General features: G+C 39.3%; 1 pseudogene; it reads right to left on the bottom strand.

The window, feature by feature from the left end:
• Positions 1–1,968: 1,968 nt before the first annotated feature.
• LOC120618014 (uncharacterized) lies at positions 1,969–2,087 on the bottom strand (annotated as a pseudogene).
• Positions 2,088–6,229: the final 4,142 nt, after the last annotated feature.

Raw genomic sequence — 6,229 nt, forward strand, 5'->3', positions numbered from 1 at the left:
TTTGGTATCAGGGTAATGCTAGCCTTGTAGAATGAGTTTCAAAGCTTTCCCTCTTCTTCAATTATTTGGAATAGTTTGAGAAATCTAGGTATTAATTTTTCTTTGGTTTTTCGTAAAATTCAACTGTGAAGCCTTCTGGTCCTGGACTTCTGTTTTGAGGAGGTTTTTGATTACCGATTCAATTTTCTTTTTAGTAACTTGTCTTTTAGATATTTGTTTGTTTGTTTCTTGCTGATTCAGTCTTTAAAAAATTATATGTTTCTAGGAATTTATCCATTTCTTCCAGGTTGTCCAGTTTGTGGGTGTATAATTGTTCATTGCATTCTCATAATTCTTTGTATTTCTATGGTGTCAGCTGTCACTTCTCTTTCATTTCTGATTTTATTTATTGGGGCCCTCTCTTTTTTTTGTTGATGACTCTGGCTAAATGTTAATCTTTTCAAAGAACCAGCTTTCAGTTTTATTGATCTTTTCTATTGCTTTTTCTTTCTTCTCTATTTTATTTATTGCTGCTCCAATCTTTAGAATTTCCTTCCTTCTGCTCACTGTGGGCTTTGTTGGGTCTTCTTTTTCTATTTCCTTTAGGTGTAAGTTAGATTGTTTAAAATTTTTCTTGTTTCTTCATGTATACCTGTATAGCTATGAATTTACCTCTTAACTGCTGCGTTCCATTAATTTGGGATTGTTGTACTTTCATTTTTTATTTGTTGCAAGATATTTTTGATTTCCTCCTTGATTTTTTTGTTAACATATTGATTGTTTAGTAGAATGTTGTTTAGCATCCATGTGTTTGTGTTTTTTCCTGTTTCTGTCTTATAACTACTTTTTAGTTACATACCATTGTGATCATAGAAGATACTTGATATGATATCAATCTTAAATTTACTGAGACTTGTTTTGTGGTCTATCCTGGAAAATGTTCCTTGTGCACTTGAAAGAATGCGTATTCTACTGTTTTGGGTAGAATGTTCTGTAAATATCTATTATGCTTATCTGATATAATATGTTGTTTAAGGCCACTGTTTCTTTGTTGATTTTCTGTCTGGATAATCTATCCATTGATATAAATGAGGTGTTGAAGTCCTCTACTAGAATTGTATTGCTGTCAATCTTTCCCTTTTTGTCTATTAATATTTGCTTTATGAATTTAGAAGCTGTTTACAAGTGTTATATCTTCTTGTTGGATTGATCCTTTTATCACTATGTAATGCCTTTTTTTGTCTCTTGTTACAGTCTTTGTTTTAAAGTCTATTTTGTCTGATATAAGTAATGCTACCCTCCCCAGCAATCTTTTCATATCCATTTGCATGAAATATCTTTTTCCATCCCTTCACTTTCATTCTGTGTGTCTTCTGATTTGAAGCAAGTCTCTTGTAGGTAGCATGTGCATGGATATGTTTTTTTTTTTTAACCATTCAGCCACCCTATATCTTTTAATTGGAGCATTTAGTCCATTTATATTCAAAGTAATTATGTATGGATATGTCCTTCTTGCCATTTTATTCATTGTTTTCTGGTGTTTTTGTAGTTCTCTGTTCCTTTCTTCTTTTGGTCTCTTATACATCGGTGACTTTTTTAGTGATTTGTATGGGTTCCTTTTTCTTTATTTTTATTCATCTATTATAGGTTTTTGTTTTATAGTTACCATGAGTTTCATACATACAAAGCTATGTTTATGGTAGTCTATTTTAAGTTGATGATTGCTTAAGTTTGAACACATTCAAAAATTACTACGTTTTTTACTCATCTCCCCCCATGTTTATGTTTTCGACATTGTATTTTACATCTTTTGTGCATGTGTGTGTGTGTGTGTCCCTTAATTTATTACTGTAGTTACACATGCTCTTACTGCATTTTTTTATTTTTATTTTTTTATTTCTTTAGGCAAGGCAACATTTGGTTGACCTCACAGATTGCAAGGACCTTGTCAGCTTACAACCCCTTATTTTATTTATTTATTTTTCTTTACACCTACAACATCTGGTCTTCCCAGGTGGTCTCCCATCCAAGCACTAACCAGTCCCAACCCTGCTTAGCTTCCAAGATCAGACGAGATTGGGCTTGTTCAGGGTAGCATGGCTGTAGACTGCTACTCTTACTGCATTTGTATCTAAACTTCATACTAGCTTTACAATTGGTTGATCCACTACATTTACTTAATGTTTGCCTTCACCAGTGATATTTTTTTCTTTCCTATATCTTCTTATTTTTAATTTTGGCCTTTTCTTTTCCATTTAGAAGCCCCTTTAACATTTCTTGTAATGCCAGTTTTGTGGTGATGAACTCCTTTAGCTTTTGCTTATCTGAGAAATGATATCTCTCTTTCAATTCTGAATGATAACCTGTGTAGAGTATTCTTGGTTGTAGGTCTTTTCTTTAATCACATTGAATATATTGTGTCATTGCCTTCTCATCTGCAAAATTTCTGCTGAAAAATCAGCTCATAGTCTTATGGGATCTCCCTTATATATAACTAGCTGTTTTTCTTGCTTTTAATATTCTTTCTTTAACTTTTCGCATTTTAATTGTGATGTGTCTTAGCGTGCCCCTCTTTGGGTTCATCTTGTTTGGGACTCTCTTTACTTCCTGGAATTGGATATTTGTTTCTTTTACCAGGTTAGGAAACTTTTCAACCATTCTTTCTTCAAATAGGTTTTCTGTCCCCTTCTCTCTCTCCTCCTCCTTCTGAGACTCCTATGATGTGAATCTTGGTATGCTAGATGTTTGTCCCAGAGGTTCCTTAAACTATCCTTGTTTTAAATTTTTTCTTTCTTTTTGCTGTTTTGATTGGGTGATTTCCACTACCTTATCTTACAGCTTGCTGACTCATTCTTTTGCGTCATCTATTTTGCTGTTGATTTCCTCTAGTCTGTTTTCTTCATTTCAGTGGTTGTATATTTCAGTTCTGATTTTTTTTTTTTAATTTTATATCTCTTTTTTAAAGTTCTCACTGAGTTTATCTATTCTTCTCCAATGTTTGGTGAGCATGTTTATAGTCGTTTTGAACTCTTTATCTGATAGATTTCTTATTTTCATTTCATTTAGTTCTTTTTCTGGAATTTTGTCCAGTTCTTTAATTTGAAACACATTCTTTTTTCTCTCCGTTTTGGCTGCCTTTTTGTATTTGTTTCTATGAATTAGGCAAAACAGCAACCTCTCCCAGACTTGAAGGAGTGGCCTTGTGTAAGAGCTTCCCCTGGGTGTCTTTGGCAGGTTAGATGGAGCTGGAGTGGATGTGGGCCACAGGGAGATCCAGGGTAAGCTGCACTGAGGTCACCTTGACAGGCCACTTGAACGTGGAGCAAATGTGGGCCAATGGGAGTCCTGAGAGATCGTCTTGTTGGGTCCATCTTGGCAGGCTGGTTGGCTATAGTTGGAGGGGCCTCAGGCCAAGAGGAGTTGCAGGGGCAAGCTACACTGGAGCCCAGAGCTGTAGCTGGAGAGTGTCTGGGCCATAGTGAATCCTGGGGGCAAGCTACAGAACTGATGTTTACCTGGGGCACACTGGGACAGTGTTGGCTAGCTGGCTAGAGTGCCTGGATTGTGCTCCTGCTCATGAGATCAAGGTGGAAGGGGAGGACAAAAAATGGATTCTCTGGCGCTTCTGACACCAGAGAGACTTCCCGTAGTTTTCCTCCCATTTGGCAGATACTCTAGGGTTAGGTTAGTAAGTGGATTTCCTTCATATATGGTCTAAGTGACTTTTAAACCACTGTCTTTTTCACTGTGCTACAGGGCAGGCAAGCCTGCTTGTGGGCCCTTCAGTGATCGCTCCCTACTGCAGGCGCATTGAGGGTGGGTTACTGTAGTCCCATATCTCCATCTCTCCTACCCATTTCTGTGTAGTCTCTCCTTTGTTGCACAGAAGCTGTTCAGTCAGCCCTCAGTTCTTCTTCAGGGAGAATTACTGTGTCTGTATGTGTAGATTCAGTGTGTTCATGGGAGAAGGTGAGTTCAGCATCTTCCTGCATCACTATCTTGGACTGGACTCCTGGGAACTTCTTATTAATACAAATTCTCTTTCTCTACTCCAGACTAATTGAATTAGATATTCTGTAGATGGGGCCCAGCAATCTGTTTTAACGACCCTCCAGGTGATTCTGAGGCACACAAAAGTTTGTGAACCAGTACTCCAGGTGATCATGAGATAGATTCAAGTTTGGGAGCCATTGATCCAAGGGTCGTTCCAATATATTGATTCCTGCTGTGGCTCTTTTGGGCACATCCAGTGCAGCCCAAGTGATAGGGAGCAAACACTGGGACATCTTTACTCTTCTCTAGGGGACAAGTCTGTTGAAAGGCAGAGGCTGGAATGGACAGCTTCTCAAGGCTATTGCTATACCTGGCAGCAGTTTCTGCTGGCTGCTAGACAGCCAGACAGCCAGCCAAAGACACTTCTGAAAGGTTCTATTCAAAGTTGTTAGATGAGCAAACACCATCGCTTTTTTCCTTTCCTCTGCACCTGGAGCTGTGATCAGAACTGTTGGCAGCTGTGGCTGTGAACCCAGGAAGTGGTCAAGCATAAGAATATCAATCCCCACCTGCTGGGGAGCTGGAGCCCTGTGAAAGAGATGGCCAGCAGATTCGGAAGAGGGAATGTCTCCTAGAGATAGGGCCAATTCCTTGGAGTGGGAAAACCAGTCCCTTGTCTGCATCCCTAGCACAGTATTTACATTTAGAAGGTGCTTGAATGGTGGGCTGTGCTGAACACTCACCAGAGGGTGTGTGTCTCTGGGGGTCTCTCAGTCTGAGAAAGACACATGGACAGGCCTACCGCCCCCAGACAATCTAACAGCAACATTAAAACCAAGCAAAAACTTACATCATAGCCTGGTCAGGACACTTTGGGGCTAGAGCTATGGCCCTATATAGATGCAGAGAGAGCAGAGATTGGAATCTGTCCTGTCCTTCATGACCCACATCATATGACCAAAGCAAGGCTCTGTGCTGAACTGGCCACTGCACAGAGGAAATTACATAGCTGTATATCCTGTCTCAGGGACCTAGCACTCTTAATCATCTCCACAAGGCAGTGTAAGTCCTGGTTTCTAGTTTCAACTACAGTTTATTTTCTTAATCTCCTATCCTTTGATTCACTTGGGACCAGGAATCAACCCTCTGGTATTTTATGAAATCATAAGGCTTTGACGGTACTGAACTTGAAACCCAGAAGGGTCGACATGCACTCCATCACCACTCAAATTCTAGGAAGCCATTTTTACCAGCAGTGGGATTAGGTCACCTTCATGCTCTTGCCCAGCCTCCATTTCCTTATCTGCAAAAAGGAGATGACACCTTCAACCTCACAATGTCCTCTTACAATGTAGGGATTTTATAAAGTCTAATTTCCTACTTACTTTCTCCTTTAGGCTGGAGAAGCCAGTACCCAGGACCACAAAATGGTAGAAGTGGGACTCAAGCCCAGTATCTTTTTCTCTCCACCCAGCATTCCACTGTAGTTAGTTGAATTGTGTCCCCCAAAAGGATATGTTGAAGTCCTATTTTTGCAGATATAATCAAGTTAAAATGAAATCATAGTAGACTAGAGTGGTTTATAAATCCAATGACTCATGTCTTTATAAAAAGGGAGAGGGAGATTTAGAAACAGAGACACACAAAATAGAAAGCCATGTAAACTCGGAGGCAAAGATGGGAGTGATGCAGCTATAAACCAAAGAACGCCAAGGATTGCTGGGAGCCACCAGAAGGTGGGAAGAAGCAAAAAAGTATTCTCCCCTGGAGACTTCAGAGGAAGTATGGCCCTGCCAATATCTTGATTTCAGACTTTTAGCTTCTAGAACCTGTGAGAGTATAAATTTCTGTTGTTTTAAGCCACCTAGTTTGTGGTAATTTGTTCCAGCAGCCTTAAGAAACTCATACCCCCATCCTCCCCCAAAACCCAGGGCATGGCTGCTGACCTCTCCTTGTCTGGTCTGGTTCCCATCAGCAGCCTCTGCTCTCTGGTTCACTCTAAGATAATACTTTACACATGAATCATGCTTTATAGTTTACAAGGCATCAAAAATATCCAAGTTTTCATTCAATCCTCACAGCCACCCTGAGAGTTTAAAGTTTTGCTCACCCCATTTAATAGATGTGGAAACTGAGAGTTTAAATTGATTATCCTATGATATTATGACAAATAGTGGAAGAGCCAAGATTGAACCTAAATATTCTGACTCAAGCCAGGGTTCTTTCTCTTTGTACTTTATGATGATGATGATGATGA

Source organism: Pteropus medius, unplaced genomic scaffold (genome assembly GCF_902729225.1).
Source record: "Pteropus medius unplaced genomic scaffold, Ma_sr-lr_union100, whole genome shotgun sequence".
Classification (NCBI taxonomy): domain Eukaryota; kingdom Metazoa; phylum Chordata; class Mammalia; order Chiroptera; family Pteropodidae; genus Pteropus; species Pteropus medius.